At 41.5% G+C, this 20,791-nt stretch overlaps 2 long non-coding RNA genes across 2 annotated transcripts in view; both read right to left on the reverse strand.

Annotated features, from left to right (window-relative positions):
* Positions 1-13,918, reverse strand: part of LOC118240601 — a 56,611-nt gene extending 42,693 nt beyond the window's left edge. Inside the window, exon 1 of the long non-coding RNA XR_004775513.1 lies at positions 13,698-13,918. This is a non-coding gene — a long non-coding RNA (uncharacterized LOC118240601). The remainder of the gene's footprint in view (positions 1-13,697) is intronic.
* LOC118240610 lies at positions 12,273-12,769 on the reverse strand. The gene is made up of 3 exons (XR_004775524.1): positions 12,677-12,769; positions 12,478-12,552; positions 12,273-12,290 (listed from the first exon to the last, which is right to left on the reverse strand). It is a non-coding gene; the product is annotated as an uncharacterized LOC118240610 (long non-coding RNA).
* Positions 13,919-20,791: the final 6,873 nt, after the last annotated feature.

A 20,791-nucleotide genomic window follows, 5' to 3' on the forward strand; every position in this document is an offset into this window, starting at 1 on the left:
GATAAGTGTTAGACCAGTAGGGATAGGTGTTAGACCAGTGGAGATAAGTGTTAGACCAGTAGATAGGTGTTAGACCAGTAGAGATAAGTGTTAGACCAGTAGGGATAGGTGTTAACCCAGTGGAGATAAGTGTTAGACCAGTAGATAGATGTTAGACCAGTAGGAATAGGTGTTAGACCAGTGGAGATAAGTGTTAGACCAGTAGATAGGTGTTTGACCAGTAGAGATAAGTGTTAGACCAGTAGGGATAGGTATTAGACCATTGGAGATAAGTGTTAGACCAGTAGATAGGTGTTAGACCAGTAGGAATAGGTGTTAGACCAGTGGAGATAAGTGTTAGACCAGTAGATAGGTGTTAGACCAGTGGAGACAGGTGAGAGGGAATGTCATTGTTGTAAGTATTTCTTCTTCAGTCCTGTCTACGTCTGAAATAAACACGTCTGAACACTGAAATAAAGTCATTGAAAAGGCTCGTCAGTGGTTGTGGATGAGGAGAACAGACACTAGCTGGAGAAATGTACTATAAAGGTGGGATGGTTGAGGTGTTCAGTATTTCAGGTAGATGGAGGACTATGCATGTGAATGGGGTGTGTTGTGTCATTGTGTAATGTGATAGATCCAGATGGATCTGGTGGCACTGCGCGTACATTTGTAATGATCACACATAAAAAATAATGTTTACATGTGTAATAACCTTTTTTTTCTTTTTTGTTTTTTCTCGTGTTTTTTGTTGAGTGCATATCCCGTAAGGAGGGGATGTAGTACACAAGTTCCCCTTCCTGAACAGATGACTGTAGTTGGGACTGATCACTCAGTGGGCAGAACAATCGTGAATGGATTGACTGGGAAATAGGGAATCCCAGGAACCAGGGGGAAAAAAAAAACTTTTTTTTGGACACACGGAATTAGCCGGTTGTAGGATTTCACTTGGGGAAACCACATCTTCTCCCTCCACTTTCGTGCAGTGGAAACATACCTAGAGGTGTATGGTATTTTTATCATTCCTGACTATTGACGGAGTTTGCTGAGGGATTTACGAACATTGTTTTCCTGTCTACCAAAGGGGATGTTTGAGGTGAGCTTCGAAGTGGAAAAGAGGCTGCCGAGTCCCCATCCTGGTTTACCTTGCTCACTATTTCCTGATTACGAACACTTTTACCGCTGCCATAGTAGTTGTGTTGTCTGACCTGACGTGATATGTTTGGTATATTTGTATAATGCTACTACTTGTAGGGAATGTAGCATATACATATTGTTGAGTGTTATGAAATGTCATACATTTTTACGTTAGTTTGTGATTTTGTGAGAAAGTATTTATGAAATAGCGCTAAAGTGTTAGTCACACCACCCCAACTTTGTTTGTTTGTGAAAGAGTCCTGAGGAAAATGGGGTTAATGTCATACATTAACAGAGCCAGTGGGGCTGGGTATGGTCTTAGTCACCAGGGAGGCCAGTTATGCTTTAAGGTTAAAGAGGTGTGGCTTGGTTTAAAAGTGACTTTGGAGGGAGTTGGGGCTAGGATACCAGAGCTCACTGCTGAGACTTGTGGAGGTTTGCTGATGACACGACCATGGTGGGTCTCATCAACAAAGACAACGAGTCAGCATAAAGAGAGGAGGTGCGAGAACTGGTGAGCTGGTGTAAGGTCAACAACCTGTATCTGAATGTTGACAAGACAAAAGAAATGGTTGTTGACTTCAGGAGAGCAAGGCAAAATCACTCCCTGCTTGCCATCAATGGCTCTTCAGTGGAGATCGTCAAGAACATCAAGTTCCTTGGTGTTCACTTAGCGGAGAACCTCACCTGGACCCTGAACACCAGTTCCATCACCAACAGAACCCAGCAATGTCTTTACTTCCTTCAGAAGCTGAGGGAAGCCCATCTCCCATCACCCATCCTCACTACCTTCTATAGAGGTACTGTAGAGCATCCTGAGCAGCTGCATCATTACCTGGTTTGTGAACTGCACCGCCTTTGACCACAAGAGCCTCTAAAGAATAATGAGAACAGCTGAGAAGATCATTGGGGTCTCTCTTCCCTCCATCATGAAAATCTACATAACACGCTGCATCCGGAAAGCCACCAACATTGTGAAAAACTGGTGGGGTGGGCACTGCAGGGGCCGCTGCTACTGGTGGAGAGTGAGGCATTAGTGGGCAGGAGTCGGTATCGGGGTCAACCTTGGAAACCTGCACAGACTGAAGCATCTGAAACATGCGGTTAACATCCCGCTCCCTCTTTTTCTTCTCTCTCTCTTCTGCCTCCCCCATCCAACTCTCCCATGCTCCCCAAATGACTGTAATCAGTCTTTTCTTTTCTGCCTCCCTCAAATTATACTGTATACTGTGTACATTGTAGTTTATTTTTCCCCATACAACCTCCCAGTTGAAATCCGCATTTACTCCATAATGCTATTTGAGCCGTTACGTCTGGCCCATATTTATTCTCATGTCTGTACATAACTGCAACTTCCATTTTCGAGGCTGACACCCTGATGGTGCAGCTGTTTCAGCTTTTTGTGTCTTACTTTTATTGTTACCCATCACTGCATCAATAATAAAATCAAAATCAAGATATCAATAAAATGTGTTATTAACCCATTGGTGTTACAGAATAATATTATTCTCTCACACAATCAGAGGCATCAAACAATCAATTTCATACCAATATTGGAAAGTTATTTACTACTTACTCTACATCAATTGGCTTCGGTCATCCGCACAACGCTGACACTGTCGTCCTCCGTACTAAAATAAACTTTCCCGAGTGGCCCTGATCTGCAGCTCGTCAGAGTCGACTCTTTACCGCTCGCATCCATCGACAGGAAGGGACTCTGGTGCCACTGTTTCCTTACAGTCCACCTTTTGGAGTTTACACTTTTTGCCCCAGTGTGGTCACACTGCGCCGGGTCCCAGACTTCCCTACAACAGCCGCCGGATCTGCCGTACCCTCCGTTCAATCTACGGTCGATTACAGGAGTTCAGATCCCGCCTCTGGAACTCATACTTTTCCTCTCATAGTTAACTTTTTTAATGAGTCAGGTTCTATCACTTATGTTTCATTTTTATAGCATGGTCTCTCCATAAAGTTATTTTCATTTTTATAACATGGTCTTTCCATAAAGTTATTTTCATTTTTATAGCATGGTCTTTCCATAAAGTTATTTTCATTTTTATAGCATGGTCTTTCCATAAAGTTATTTTCATTTTTATAGCATGGTCTCTCCATAAACTTTGTGAACTTAAGGTCTGAAATTTCCAACTATGCAGAACTTTTAAAAGGAGTCTGCTTACCTTCAAAATGCAGACTTTGGAACTTTCAACCCTCACACACAGAACAATGCAGCTGTTAGGTCATCCGTCAGTTGGTGCTGATAACGGTGTGGGTCCACAGCCAAAGTGCCCGTAGTACGGGGCAACAATAAATGTCCTTCCTAAATCCTTAATCAGTTAGTTGTAAAGTTAAACATTCAAATATAAAATGAAGATGCAGACTTCAGAATTAGTTCAAGAGAACAGCTCGTCTGTCTTTTATTGCAAGCTAACATTAACAAGCATTATTGCAGCACCCTCCAGAGAATGTTACAAGTGCCTGTTAACACTTTTTTATTACCTCAATGCTCTGGCATTACTCAATGATGAGGTAGATAAGATTCGCTGTTTAACAAAACCGCCCAGCCCTAGATCTCCTCTTGGGAAAAGAGGGAGGCGTCTGCAAGGTCATTAATGAAACATGTTGTTTTGACATCCCTAGTTATAACAACATTACTGACATCACTTCGCCCATGAAGGCCGCTATTGCTGAGCCTCCACTTGCTGATGATTCTTGGTTCAGTTGGCTGACGGGCCTTGTCAGCCCTTGTCGGCTCTTGGAGATCTTGACTCATAAATGTGTTCGCCCATAATCTTGATTATTGTGTTGATTCTTGTTTGTGGACCCTGCTTATTGTCACTGCTGTCTTCTTTCATAACTCGCATTTCTACCTCCATGATTAATCATGCTAATGTTGCCTTGGTACCTGTGTATGAGAAAGGTTTATATACTGATATGTGAATCAAAGGGGGGAGTGTTAGATACTGGAGCCTTTCTGCCTTCAGGCACCCAAAGCAACGTCTCTGCCTATCAGCCATGACATGACGGCTTGACTGCAAGCTGGTCACCTGAGGTCATCCGCTCCCTCTTCTTGTCTCCTTTACCCCTCCCTTTCTCTTTCTTTCTCTCTCTCTCTCTCTCTCTCTCTCTCTCTCTCTCTCTCTCTCTCTCTAAGCACAGGAGTGGCTCATGGCGGGCACGGGAACAGCTCGTGGCTCGTTCATGCAGAGAACATCTAATCTTTACTAACCTTGCTTTTTTCCTTTCTACATAGACCCTTAGAACATGCCTCACTTTTCCCCATCATCCTGTAGATTTAGGTAGTAGATATAGGACATATATATATATATATATATAAATATATGTGTGTGTGCTTTCCTCAATAAAGTGGCTCTCTTGATTCACTACCCTGGTGTCAGTTTTTCTTGACTTCCCCATATCCGGCTACAGAGGACAAAGGGCAGAGGGTAACTTAGAAGATATCAAACCTGAAGTACTGGTCACTTTGAACCAGTTTCTAACAGCCTGGTGTCAGAAGTTGGATACTGTGCAAGTTAGTGATACCCCATTTAATGTGTCTGCTTCCTACTCAGTATGTCTGTGTTTAAATTTAGTTTAAATTCAGTTTAGGAGTGTTTTTGTCTCTAATAAAGTGGAAGAAGTCTTGTCCATTGGCACGAACTGAATGCTGAATTCTGTACGTACTGGTTATCCTGCCTGCTGATAGTGTGGAAGAAGTCTCGTCTGTTGGCATGAGCTGTACAAACTTGTTATCCTCCCTGTTGAGAAGGTGGAAGAAGTCTCATTTGTTGGCATGAGCTGAATTTTGTGAACACTGTGTAAAGATTTGTTATCCTGCCTGAGACTTATTGAAACACAATTTACTGTTTATTGGTGAACCCTCCCTCCTCTGTACCAATTTGAGCGCTCTTTGTATAGTTATATACTTGTGATTTTTGCTGTGTGACCCATGGGTTCTGGTATTAGTTATGTAAAACACAAAAAGGGGGAAACCCCAAAGAATTGGATATCCCAGTGTGGTTTGGGCTCACATTGTGATCCGTACACTGATTGTCTGGCTGGTTGGGCTGGGTTTAGACATTATCCATGTAGAGGCTTGTTTGAACGGGATTTTATAGTGCACTGTGCTATGTTTATTTATGAGGGATATGGGGACGCTAGCTGGGATGTTCAGTATATGAAGAATTCTTGGCAAACCTGGAATAAGGTCAATCCGATGTGGGACAAGGCGCATGGTGTAAAACCCAATAAGATGCCTGGGTCTGAAATAGCTGTTTTGGCTGCCACACAACTGAAAGGATCCCTTCATCCACTTGTGAAGCATGCACTGATAAGACAGGCTCCTGCTCAGGCAGATGTTTCTGTGCAGAAGGCCACAAACACATCTGAGCTAGATCAGGAATCTGAGAGGGGGCCTTCTGGAGGAGGAGGGGACACACCTGCCATCTATTCTAACCTCACCTCTCTACAGCAGGGTGAGACTTCGGGACATGGCTCCAGCCCACCCACTCCCCCTGAATAGTTCTGCTCCATTCATGATGCTGGGTGAGAAACTGTGTAGAATTATGCCTCCTAACATGACTGATATTAAAAATATTTGTGACAGTTTACCTGATATGACTAATGTTTATGCATTTGTGGATGCTTTAAAGGGATGCACCAAATATGCTCAATTAATAGGACCTGATTTCAGGACCATTCTGATGTGTTGTTTACAGCACAGGTTTACTGAGGAGGAGCTGATTAATGGCATTAAGTCACTGCAACAATGTTTATTACTGGGCCCAGCACACTAACGTTGACACCATTTATCAAGACCTGAGGGAATTCCTACTTAAACTACAGGCCTCTCAGAGAAATATATATGTGGCAACCAACTGCAGATATGGCCCTGATGAGCTGTGCTTAGTGTTTGTTTCCTGTTTTTCTAAGGCCTGGACTGCGCAGACGGGCCTTGGACCAACCTCTGAGTCAGACAGGAACCTGTACAAATCAATTTGTCTGCAAAATATGAATCCCCAACATGCAAAAACTCTGTGGTGCAACACAGGGAACCTCTTTAGTAAGTCCCTAACTGAGTTTGCAGCTAGGGTGTGTGAATTACAGGCTGCAGGCATGTACAATAGAGCAACCAGTCCCTGCCATGGCTAGCACCCAGTCTAAGAAGAACTTGGAGTGCCATTATTGCCACAAAAAGGGTCATTTTGCTTGTGAATGCCGTAAGAAACGGTGGGATGAGTCAAGGTCAAAGAATGACGATGGGAAGGGTCAGCAGCCCAGGGACATATTCCAACATCCTAGTAATTGTCAGGCTGTGCCTGCCTTCCCATCCAGCACTGCCATCTGGACAATGAGCCGAACCAGTTTACAGGTTTAAATGCCATCCTAGCTAATGATGTTCATTTGCTTCCCGTTATTGATCTGCTGGTCAATATCTGTTCTTATTCATTTTTGGACTCCAGTGTCACTTATTCATCCTTTAGCTCGCACTGTTCTACTGGTCCAGTCACTGGCTCATCCTTTAGCTCTGTGGGAATTTCAGAGGTCCCTGCAGACTGTCCTAAAATGCACTCTCTGGCTGTTAGAAGTCCGGATGCCCCTCAATTTTTTTGATGCATCAGTTTGTAGTTATTCCTGGTTCTCCATTTAACCTGTGACCATTCGAGGATACCTAGGATGCGGGGATGAGGCACGATGAAACAGGCATTTATTCTTACGAACATTCAAAAACAGAAGACAAGGCCCTAACGCTATGCACATCTCAAACACCAACAAACACGTTACGACACAGGAGACGTATATACACTAAAGACGATTACACATAATGCAAAACAGGTGGATAACATGAGAGGTTGTGGCAACATGGACAAACACACACCCACACACACACCAAGACGTTTGAGGAGGGGGCAGGGCCATAACGTGACAGAACCCCCCTTTAAGGGCGCGACTCCCGGCATGCCAGCTAAACGGGCTGCGGACCCGAGACCAATGCCAAACGGAGAGGCCAGAGGACAGGGCAGTCCGCCCCGGGCTAGCATGAGCAGGAGCACAGGGAGGAACACTGGGACTAACACAATGACAGACACAGGAATGCACACACTGATGGGGACTGACATGGACACAGAGCAGAACAACAGGACAGGCACATGTATGGTAACGGGGAGAGACATGGTGACGGGAACAGGCACAACACTACACAAATTAAACAGTCTGTGAAGCTTGGTGCTGGGGGCTCGTCGTCCTCGGAGCTCGTGACGTTGTTCGGAGGGGGAGGTCTCCCCCTAGAGCACCTTGCCCTGGGCAGAGCCTTAGGAGAGGCCTTGGTTGCTGGTGGCTCATCACCCTTGGAGCCCATGGTATCAGTCTGAGCGGAGGGATCCCGCTGAGGTACCTCCTCCACCTCCATCGACGGGTCCTCATCCTGATCGGACCACCGGTCCAACTCCAGCGTGACGTCACCGCGCTCCCTTCGCTCTTCATACTCCGCATAGCCCTCTGTGAGGTCCATTTAGGACCCTACAAATTCCACTGCCAAGTACCCAGTGGGTCCCTCCCCCGTTGTGATCCCATGGATTGAAGCCCGGATGAGTGATGGTCTCGCCGCAGTAAGGGAGAAGTCCGCAGTGTCCGACTCCGAGGACTAGAAATCATTATACCAGTTGTTTTGGTCAGACATAGTCCCGTGTGACTCCTCCACTTCTGCACCTGGACCATGCTCTCCTATTGCAGGAGTCAGGAGGGTACCCGAGAACATGGAATGCATCTTTTCCCCTTCTTCCCCTTCTTCTTGCCCTTCCCAGGTATCCTTCTTCGGTTCGTGTTGGGTCACGATTTGATGTTTAAAATGAATCTCTCTCTCTCTGTTGAGCAGGGAAAAATGATGATCTATTCCAGACTAAATATCTTTATGTTTACAGACATGCTGGGCCAGCCTAGCAACACAGCAAAGCACTCTATATTTCCTGAGCTGGAAGACATCCCTAAATCTCTGTGGGCCACCCATAAGAATGATGTAGATTATCCGCCCTACAAGGCTCGACTCAAGCATGGTACCGCTGTTTACTGTAAACAGTATCCGCTATCTCCTGAAAAAGAAGCAGGTCTGTCACCTATCAATGACTCCCTGCTCACCCAAGGTGTAATCATTCCCACTGTGTCACCCTATAATACCCCTGTAAACCCAGTGCGTAAACCAGGCGGTAAGGGGTGGAGATTTACACAAGATCTCAGGTACATTAATAATATAGTAGCTCCTATAGCCCCGCTGGTGCCTGATGTGTCTGCCATTTTAAACACTATACCTGCACACCATCACTATTTTACTTTTGTAGATATTTGCTCTGCCTTTTTCTCTGTACCAATCCACCCAGACAGCCAAGCACTTTTCGCATTTACATTTCAGGGTAGGCAATACACGTGGTGCCGGCTCCCCCAAGGCTTCCTGGACCCCCTGGCTGTGTTCTCTGCTGTTGTAAGAGAAAGGGAGGAGTAAAGTACGCCAGAAGAGGGAACGGACGACCTCGGGCAACCAGCTAGCGCGCAAGCCATCATGTCATGGCTGATAAGCAGAGACCTTGCATTGGGTGCCTGAAGGCAGAAAGGCTCCAGTGTCTAACAATAATAATAAAACAAAAAAAACCACCAATACAATTCTTTATTTGAAATATAATCTTTAGAGGCTTGTATTACTAAAACATCAATAAAATGATCCAACCAGTTAAAAGGGTTTCAGATGTTGTGTTTTGAGTCTCAGTGCCCTCACACACATACTGAGAAAATCAGACCTGACAACAAAGAGGAAAGTGACGTCCACACACACACGAGACCAGAAAACATGTGAGGAACCAAAGTTTAACCCGAGTGAGTTTAATGTGTGGTGGATAAACCCTAAACACACATCCAGTACCACAATCTGAAACAGCAGGCAAAGGTCAAAAATACCAGAAGTAACAAAGTAACAGAGAGACAAAGCAACAGTAACAGACAAAAGTCAGATCAAAACCTGTCAGACTGATGAAGACTTAAAGAACGCTTTGGGATTGCAGACTACAAAGTAGCAGCAAGACTCCCCAACTAAACTACACAACAAGAAAATCTTAACCACACTAATACTAATCACCAAAAAAGGTGCAACACAATAGAGTGATTGACAAGAGGGAGGAGCTGCAGTGGGGCTGATCCCTGGTGACCAGAGGTAGTGCCCTCCTGAACCAGTGGATCGGTCCATTTCTGTGATACTGACTGTGATACATATTTAATATCCTTCAGTCTGTAGTGGTGTGTCTCACTGGGGATGCCTACTAGAGAACAACAACAGGATTAGGATTAAGGTTAGGATTAGGGTTAGGTTTAGGGTTTAGGGTTAGAATTAGGGTTAGGATTAGAAATTCAGCAGTGAATAATCAGGAGACTGTATTGATCCTCAGAGTCCTGATGTTTATTTACGCACATATAAAAACTTCAGATCAAATTTTTATTCATCAAAAATAAGGGTGCTAATCTAACAATGAGTAGTTAATTCAACAACAGACAAGAGATCAGGAGGAGATGAAGAAGTAGGATAGACAGAGAGAGACAGGAGAAGGAGAGAGGAGGATGATAGAGAGAGAGAGGTGTGGATGAAGCCTAAGAGTCATCACCTTCTGAGAGTCATCACCTCCTGACCTTGATACCTCACAGACAGACACCACGGCACAGAAGGCTTACAGAGACATTTAGAAAAGTACAGAAAAACAAACATAATATAAAACTTAATCAAAAATAATCACAAAATAAAACAAATACATATTGATTCCTTCACCCTAGTGAGGCTCACTACAGAAGATCACCAGGATTAGAGTTAGGGTTGAACCCTAGTGAGGGTCACTACAGAAGATCACCAGGATTAGGGTTAGAGTTAAACCCTAGTGAGGCTCACTACAGAAGATCACCAGGATTAGGGTTAGGGTTAAACCCTAGTGAGGCTCACTACAGAAGATCACCAGGATTAGGGTTAGGGATAAACCCTAGTGAGGCTCACTACAGAAGATCACCAGGAATCTCCAGGTCATTTATTTACAAAGTGCTGCAGTTACATAACACTGCAAAAAAAAAAAAAAATTCTTGGCTCAAAGGTTAAAAGGTGGAGTATAATGTGTCTCTCTGAGTGACTCTACTAACAAACACACAAACATAAACAGTCACTCAATCACAAGCTTCAGAACTGCTAAAAAGACAGAAAGTCTGTTGGCTGTGAAGCCCCACAGAACTCATACACTTATCTCCTCTACAGAGCAGGAACTCCAACACCACTGAATCTGATTCTCCTGGAATGTTTATGCTACAAACAGCACACTTCATATTTAGATTCACATGATAAAACAAACAAACAAAACAATTATAATGTTATCAAGCATTTCGACACAAAGAGTGAAACTAGTTTGTTCATTATAGTAAAACTACACTTTCACTGTGAGAGATTTTATCTCCAACCTGTTACATCTCCATCTGTTATAAAACATCTTCCTGTTATAGACATGAGTATCTGAAATGGTTATTTAAAATGTGTTTAAACCAAATAAATGAATGAACACTTGGATAAGAGGGTTTAAACTCCTGGTCTTGTAGAAGCTTGAGTGAGTAACACAGGAGGATGAACTCTGTTTCCCAGCAGTCTGTGCTGTTCCTCAACAACCTTGACAAAGATGATTCAGAAAACATTCATTAGGATCAGTCATTATTTCTGTTTAATGTCCATAGAATCACTGTCAGTTCAACTCCACACTACCTGTCCTATATTTAATAAAGTTGGTAGGTTCAGTCCTGTGCACATAAACAGTGAAGGGCTCTTACATGTTTCAGGATTGTTTATTAATTATTATAAACCTGAGAAGAAGTCACTTTGCATTGTTATTCAGTTTCACTTGAAACAAGGTTTAAAATGAACACTGGCTCCTTTTTCACTGAGTCATATTTATTAAAAAATAAATCCAACCACAGCAGCTGGTACTGACAGTAATGAATGGAGTGGAGATCAGTGAGCACTCTATGGAGTGATATCTGCTGACTGGCTTCAGCTCTGTTTCCTTCACTGTTAGCTGGTTTTGAAGGACTGGTTTAAGGTCTTCTTATGACCAGTTATAGTGTTCCTTTAGGTCTTTGGGTGCAGTAGTGGCTCGGTACAGCCTGGTAACTCTGAAATGATGCCATAGATCTTGGCTCCCTGACCTTTGTGTGAGTCCTGCCTCAGCTATGAGTATACAGTGTCTGCCCCCACACTGCTCTTCTCTAGTAGGGACAGAAGAGCCTGAATTACACCACAGGAATAAGTCCAACCCTCCAAATGATTAAACACAACATGACCTGAATAACCTACAGTGGGTAACTAAGCACACAATGTTACTAAGCAGTGAATCAAAACATAGAATCTTAAGAGTTCTTCAGGTCAGCTGTATCTTGGTGTGTCACTGCTGTAGGTGACTAAAGTTTCTCCTTTTCATGTACCTTCTTTTTTCTTTGCTTACTGTTTTGGTTTCAGTTCGATCTCAGCATAAGTAACTTCACTGGGTCCAGCACCAGTGTCTGCAGTAACAGAGAACAAAACCAAAGCAAACACAGTTGTGACCTCTTGCTGACCTTTAGCATTCTAACCCACCAGCCAATAACATCTCATCTTACACGCTTCATTCCCACAATGTACTGCTGCTGCTTTTGGAGACCAGCATGTGTTTCCTTTGTCTCCATGTGATGATTATATAGTAGATATATATAGTAGTATACATACAGTAGAGTGATGTGAATCAGAGTGTATTCTTCAGTGTGTTGTTATATAATACCTGTTACTTATATGTATAATAGAGTGATGTTGTGTATGAGTTGTGAATTAAATCCCAGTGTGAGGGAGATGTGGATGTACCTTTATTCATGCTTTTTTGTGATGTTTCATGACCTGAGCATAAGTGACATCACTGAGATCATCTGCAGGTTCATCTGACACAGAATGCAGTGTGTTTATCACAGTGTACAGTGTGTTTATCATAGAGTACACTGTGTTTATTACTAAAAGAGGTTTCTGGGCTTTACTGTATAGCTGCACTCTGTCCAAGTCTTTCACTACTACACTCAGTGGGAAATGAAATCGTTACCTGTGCTGCTCCTGTCTGCTGGCTCAGCTGTGTCAGATATGTGGGCAGCTTCTGGGGTTAAAGGAAAATAAAGCTAAATTGAAAGATTACTGGACACAGTAGAGAATGAATCACAAGTGATGAACGATTATTTAAATTGTCTTAGAGAAGATAAAGCTTTAAGTTAATTGTTAATAAGGAAAGTTGTTGTTGTCTCATGGTCTGAGCAGTGTGCAGTAGTGTGACTGACACCCCTCACCTCCTGACTATCTCTGGGTCTGATCTGATGTCTGATTGATGTCTGACTGACTTGCAGTACAGCGACACAGAGATTCTGCTCCAAGGCAACATGGAAATAAAGGAAAAGTGTTTAATACTGTAAACAGGTTTGATGATGTGTATCATTCAAACATATAATATTTAAACTATTCATAAATGACCTGCAGCTGATCTCAGACCTTTGTTGGTTTTGTAGCACCACAGCAGGGTCAGTAAGAGGAAGAAGACAACCAAACTCAGTCCCACAGCCAAACCAACAAGGCCAAGATAGGAGGAATCACCAGATGAACTCATAGGAACAAAAACATCACATGAATCAAAAAGTTTTGTCACACGTCTCTGCTCCAGACTATGTGAGGTCACTGTGTACTCTCTTATTCAACACAGTAGGGGGCGCTATTAGTGAGATCAGGTCTTGTAGTGCAGGGTGCAAACAAATGCTTTTAAATCAGGGGTGCCAAAACAACAGTCTTGTGTATTATTTTTTAAGATCCATTATAAGTTGGTAATGATATTAACAAGAAATGTAGTAAGTTTGCATTTCACAGCTATAATACCATGCAGTATTACTGGAATAAAGGTACATTTACAGTATATTTTTTACCCTTAATAAGTAAACACAATACACGTGGACTGAGTATGTTCTGCTAATTTCTATAAAGAGTTTAAATGAGTAAAATAGATGTTAAATTCATGAAATGACTGTGATCTTACCATGTACAGCCACAGTTACTGTACACCTACTGTGTACAGTTACTGTGGACCTAAATCTATCAAACAGATAACCAACACAATGTTTTCTATAATTCTACACTTTAAACTCACTAGTATACAGAACTAAATCTAAATCTTTCACACAAGTCATTGCTGTCTGGTCCTGTACATGTTTTAATGTTGAAAAAATCCATTAATTCAGGAACAAATAATTCATGTCCTGTAGCAGATATGACAGCTTTCTGTTATTCAGGAAATCAAACATTTTGCGAGCTGCTTCATCATATTTTTACTAAAATGTAATTGACTGCTGCCCTCTAGTGGCCAATCTGTGCACATGTCCAAGACGCCACAGTACATGTAGTGACACTTGTAATCTAATATTGTGCCAACTTTTACTGAGGGTTGACAAGTACTGATATTGTTGAATATCTAACTGATAAATTTAATTTCTACGGTAGTTATACACTGTAAACTGTTCCTCACCAGTAACGTTTACCCAGAGTGCATCACTGTAGTGTGTGTAGTAGACTGGGTTTCCTCTGCCAGCTCTGCACCAGTACTGGCCTCCATCAGAGGGCGCCACTGAGCTGATGGTGTAGGAGTTTGCTGCAGTGTTGGTCTCATTCTCAGGGTTCTGTGTGCGTCTGGACCAGTAAAAGCTCCATCCAGCAGGCTGGTCCAGCTTACAGTGCAGAGTCACTGGGTTTCCCAACAGTGCAGCTCCTTTAAGGCTTTATGTGAGTTCAGGTGTAGGTTTAACTGCGGATGGAGATGAAACACACAGTTCAGGACATGTAAGGGCAGAGCGCATAGAGATATCGTGACTAAATGACTAACATTCTCAGATTAAAAATAGATGAAGTATTTTAGTAGTTTAAATATTTTAAAATAAAAACAAGAGACTCTCAGTAACATGGTGTGACAGTAGTGAAGCAGTAGATTAATCAACAGACTTTTAATTAACTGTTTATATCAGATTTGTTTATAATCTGATGAATTCAGTTGTTTTTCACTTTATTTGGGTGTCCAAGTTCATATCTGTAGATGTTAACCTGAGAAGTCACTGAACATGTAACAGGTATAATACATACCATCTTAGCATACTCAACAAGCTGTTATACACATGCTGTTAACATTCTGTAACTGGATTTTAACTGGACTTTGAGATGGGGTTGGTGTCAGGATTACAGTCCTGCTCATTCAAATGTAAGTCTGAGGGTTTCTCTGCTCAATATTTGTGTCCAATTCGATTGCACAGTCTGAACCAACCCAGGCTCCATTGTAGAAATTACACAGTACTTAGTAAGTACAAAGTAAGTTTGCATTTCAGTTGCATTTCATTTGCATTTCAGTACCATGTAGTGTAACTGTAATTACAGTACAGGTCTACTACCATGCAGTGTAACTGTAATTACAATATATATCTAATACAATGTAGTGTGTAATTACTTTGGATCTACAATTTCTGTTTTGCCTAGTAAACACAATACATGGAGTGTGCATTATGCTGCTGAATACAAATAGTGTAAATGATTTAACAAACAATAATTTAAGTTATTGAAATAGACATTAAATTCCTGAAATGACATTAATCTTACCATGTACAGTGAGGGTAACAGTGTTACTGTACTGTGATGTTGTTGGTCTGTCATGTCTCTCTCCTCTACACTGGTACTGATCCCCATTAACTACAGCATCTCCACTGATGGTGAGAGTGTCTCTGTTTACAGTGTAAAACAAAGACTGAGACACTGTAGTCAACTGACTCTGAGCTTTCTTCTTATACCACTGATATGTCCACCCATCATAACCCTGAACCTCACACTTCAGAGTCACTGACTCTCCAGTGAACACGGGACTCTGAGGCTCCACAGTCAGTGTAGTTGTGGGTAAATCTGTGGAAAGAGATGGAGAACACTGCATGTTACAGCTGACTGACCCCAAGTGTCTTCCTGGAGTCACTCTGTATTTACATATATTATAACAAATAGGTTAGACCCACAATGCTGCATTCTAATCCGTTAATCACTTTGTTTTGTGGAGATTATCTGGAGATTATGTGGGATCTGATTGTGATTGGAGTGTAAAATGTGACCACATGACTGTGAGTTACATAATTATTCCATCCAGTACCACCTTGGACACTTTGTCCAGTAATGTGACACTTGTAGGAGTAATGGTGGTGATAGTACAGTAGGAGTAATGTAGTGATGGTACATTAGGAGTAATGTGGTCATGGTACAATAGGAGTAATGTGGTGATGGTACAGTAGGAGTAATGTGGTGATGGTACAGTAGGAGTAATGTGGTGATAGTACAGTAGGAGTAATGTGGTGATAATATAGTATGAGTAATGTGGTGATAGTACAGTAGGAGTAATGGTGGTGATAGTACAGTAGGAGTAATGTGGTGATAGTACAGTAGGAGTAATGTGGTGATAATATAGTATGAGTAATGTGGTGATAGTACAGTAGGAGTAATGTGGTGATAGTACAGTAGGAGTAATGGTGGTGATAGTACAGTAGGAGTAATGGTGGTGATAGTACAGTAGGAGTAATGTGGTGATAATATAGTATGAGTAATGTGGTGATAGTACAGTAGGAGTAATGTGGTGATAGTACAGGTGGTTCTTAAAGTCAACAGAAATGAACACAAATGTTTTTATTGTCTAAAACGCTCCCAGCCAGTCCTAGAATTAAAATGGCCCCTAGTTTTCAAATAGATACTACCCCACTGGAACCAGTTATCTACAATATATCCAGCAATGTAATAGCATTTTATTTTTCGATAATAAATTAGTGTATTACAAGTAAATTTAAGCCTTAATTAATGTAACTGGATTACATGTGAACGATTTATGTTACATTTATGTAAATACTGATTCACACCACCAGATGGTGATATTGCCTTGAGTACTTGGGTTACTGTAATTTGATTTCCTATTTCTGCTGTGGAAAGAATATGTAGAAAACATCTATTCTGTCTCTTTAGAAAATTATGGGTAACAGTTACGTTAGTTGGCTTGAATGACTAAATGTAAGTAATGTATATCCATAGACTCAAATACTAAAATGCATATGAAAATACAAATATATAAACTGAAGAGAGTTCAGTCAGGGACAGGACATGGTGTTCATGGTGTTTACAGTAAACTCAGTACAAGCGTAAATTCACTACATGGAGTCTCACCCTGCACTGTGATGTTCACAGGATTACTGCTCCAAGATTCAGAATTATGAAATTATTTTCTTGCCAACATACATTTGAAGCTCTGGTTAAATTTGAAGCTCTGGTTAAATTAGTGTAATAATAAAGATGTGAAATCTTTAAATTCTGACCTCACACACAATCACCCAATTATTGGAAAGCAAACTAACGTCTTTCTCTCACACACACACACACACACACACACACACACACACACACACACACACACACACACTGAGAATATGTTAAACAGCTTTTCTTATTAACCTGTTAACAGTTTTCTTAGTCAGTAACTGATAGTTCTATATATTGTGAACTATAATATCCTGTTATCAAACATTTCCTTTTCTCCTTAACTAGCGAGTGCATACATGCAGACTCACTGGGCACTGTGATGTTAACAGGATTGCTGCTCCCTCCAGATTCAGACTGACACCAGTACACTCCAGTGTGGTATGTGTAGAGGTATCCGATGGTGCGTCTAGATCCTGTAACTGATCCCCAGAGTGATGAACAATCTGACACACTCCCACTGTGTGTGTATCGTCTCACTCTCCATCCAGTAGAGTCACTCTGTCCCTCACAGCTCAGTGAGAGAGAGTCACCACTAAAGTGTTGAGTTCTGCTGGAACTGATGATCAGAGAGACTGGAGGAGACAGACCTTGGAAACAGAAATTATACATCACATGTGTTATTATTATTGTCTTATCATAGCAAGAGTGTAGTGAACACATTTAACATGGAAAGATTACAACCAGTTTGATGCCTCCTTTGATAATAGAAAACTGCTTTAATAATATCTAGTTAATAACATCTAGCTAGGCTTTTGATTGTATTTATGTGATTATCTGATGTTTCACAAACACACACACACACACACACACACACACACACACACACACACACACACACACACACACACATACACACACACACACACACACACACACACACACACATACACACACACACACACACACACACACACACACACACACACACACACACACACACACACACACACTGCTGTTGTATGTCCTCACCAGTGATCCATAGTGGCTGTGTGTTGCTGTACTGTGTCTGATAGGCTGGTTCTCCTCTCTCTGCTCTGCACACATAAACTCCTGTGTGATGTAGAGCAGCAGGACTGAGAGTGTAGGAGCCTCCAGCTCCTCTGATGCTGTCTGAGAGGATTTCAACACAATACCTCACAGAGTCATGAATGTCTGTTACTGGAGTTACACATTCTCTGTAGGGAACAGCTCTGTACCAGCTGAATGTCCAGCCTGTAGAGGAGTCTCTGACCTCACAGCTTAGACTCACTGAGTCTCCTTCAGTCAGCCAGCTCTGTGGAGACACACTCAGTACTGCCTGGGCTCTCTCTGTAACACAGCAAATATAAAATCCTGAGTGTTTAAAATCACGTACACACAATAACAACCTTGCTATGAATGTCTATTGGCTAAATTCACAGTCCAAACTCACCTGACACAGTTAATGTAACAGCATTACTGATCTCTGAGCTCTGAGAGTCTCTTCCCCTGTACCCTCTGCAGGTGTATGTACCACTGTCATACTGTGTAACAGAGCTGATCATGTATGGATTGTATGTGGTGTGTGGGTAGATACTGTAGTTATTCTTATACCAGCTGTGTGTCCACCCAGTGTCTCCTTCTCCCTGTATGTCACATCTGAGAGTCACAGTCTCTCCTCTGAACACGTGATTATCAGGACTTACACTCACAACAGCTTTAGGATGACCTGCAGAAACATTAAACATTTGAATTCTTCATTCAGTTACTTTGAAAACAAATAAATTACACAGATCTAAATCTAAATCTACCTCACAAGTCAGTGCTGTCTGGTCCTGCACATGTTTTAATACTAAATAAATTCATTAATTATAAAATACATACACTAAAATGCTAAATGTGTAAATTAATACATTTAAAATAGCAAATTTTCATAAATGTCTAATGACATCATTCCATCATTCCATGTTTCATGTAATAGCTGAATAGAGTTAGTAATGGCAGTTTGGGTTTTAAATAATATATAAACAGAATATAAATCACCTTGAGCAAGTCCAGCTTGAACCAATGAAATCAGCACTATAAACATAAAAGAGGGAACATATGAATATGAACAATTAATTAATTTATTAAAGAAAACACCTGACAGCAAAACATTTCAGACACAATTAAAATAAAAGTATCATCATGTACACACATGGGGGCATCAGTGATTTATGTTTCTGGGGACAGTGGTGTGTGCTGTGGTATGAGCAGATCCACTACTGCTGTTTCACAGTTCCACAGTGTCTGTTACTTATGAACATCCTATCCAGCATTCTCTAAGTGTTTAGAAGTTTTATGAAGAATGAACACACACTGTGTAACGTGGAGCGATAGAGAGCTGGACGCAGACGCAGAGAAGAGCGAGATTTATTAAGGGCAAATCCAGAATCTGGGTCGTTAAGACAGTCCAGGGTCACAGCACCAATACGAACAGATCCAGGAAATATATTAAACAGAAAGAAAAACATGAAAATCTGGAAAATAAATCAACAAACCGAGAGAAAACAGGGTACAGATACACAGACAACAAGGCAGAACCCAGAACACTGACTGAATAAACGTGAAACAAGACAAACGCTCAAACAACTACAGAAAACCAAAGTGCTCAAAATTCGCCTAAAATGAAATGCGTTTTATTTGTGAATTTGTAAAAATTTGTTTTGGACGCTTTTACGCCGCAAAATACGGCATTATTTTTCACTACGCTGTAATATACATTGCAAAAACCATCAAAAATGGCGTATTTTACACCATTTATATGTTAGTTGAAATGCCGTAAAAAGCGTCGCTTTAAGGGCTCCAAAGGTTTTGGCGTGCTTACAACGGCGTTTAAAAATGTCATTTTATAGTATGATAATGAGCTCTGCCTATTGAGTTTGACAGCCAATAGACTTGAACTTTCTTCACCACAGAGACTAGCTATATTATTTGCGTCTTTTGCTTTATACCGTTAAAATAGCATTGTACATTTCCACCTTTTGCTTGGTGGTAATTGAGTTACCATCTTAAGAACCTTCCCCCATCCCCTCCCCCCAATCTCTCCTGTCACGGTTTCTCCAGTTGGATATCCTCTCCCACAGTAGTGACCACATCTTGGTATGGTCCCTGCACCTGAGAACGCTGAATCTGATGGTATGTAGAATTGCAGTGGTCGAGGTTTAAACCCTGTAGATATAAAGGATTATTCTTAATAAGCCTTATATGAAAATCACCAGCTATAGCAGCAGAATAGCGCCCCCTACTGTTAATGTAACCTGCTCTAATCCAAAGTATCTCAAAACATTGCATTGCAATCTCTGGGACCTGATATTACAATGCACATCACCTACAGAATGATGCTTTGAACATGCAACAAAGCTTTTTACGGTGTGTCAACAGACATATAAATGGTGTAAAATACACCATTTTTGATGGTTTTTGCAGTGTATTTTACAGCGTAGTGAAAAATAACGCGGTATTTTGCGGTGTAAAAGCGTCCAAAACTTTGCTTTTTTTCTGGGTTTTACAAATAAAATGCGTTTCGTTTGAGGTGAATTTTGACTACTTTGGCTTTCCATATGATGAGCAAATAACGGCTAGAACAATGACCAGCAAGACACTGAGGAAAACACTGGGTTTAAAAACACAACCAAACAAGGTAGAAACGAGGAACAGGGGAACTAATGAAGGAGAGAGACCTAAATGAGGGGCTGAACTAACGAAACCAAAACAAGGAATCACATGGAAACGAAAACCAGGATGAAATGTTGTTCTCCATCTCCCCATTTCTAATGATAACATGAAGCTTTGAAAAAGAATACAGTGAATATGCGCCATCTCTCTGCTACCATGTGGTAGTGGGCCTTTTGTTAGGGGGGTAGGCATTGGTCTTCCTGGTTGAGTACATTTGTATGTATGTATATGTGCATGTGTGTGTATGTATGTATGTATGAATGTGAGGAGTGGGTCCTTTGTTAGGGGGGTAGCCGTTGGTCTTCCTGGTTGCGTGAGTGTTGGGGAGGTTTTGTCTATGAATTGAGTTTGTGTTCAGCAGAGAGACTGAGGTTAGTGGTAAAGCTGAGTTACTGGGTCAGTGTTCAACTTGAGGTTGAGGTTCATGTCACAGGGTTTCCTTTCATATCTATAAAATGAAGAATCTCTCTTGTGTCAGGCTAAATACAGCCAGTCTGTGTTGGTCAAGATCGTTCTTCCCCCTCTTAATATAAGTGTTTTTGTTTATATTACAAAAAGCAAAGGGGTAATAATGTTTGTCTTGGTAATTTCCTGTTGATCGTCACCTTCCTATATTGTTTA

This window comes from Electrophorus electricus, chromosome 22, assembly GCF_013358815.1.
Source record: "Electrophorus electricus isolate fEleEle1 chromosome 22, fEleEle1.pri, whole genome shotgun sequence".
Lineage (NCBI taxonomy): Eukaryota > Metazoa > Chordata > Actinopteri > Gymnotiformes > Gymnotidae > Electrophorus > Electrophorus electricus.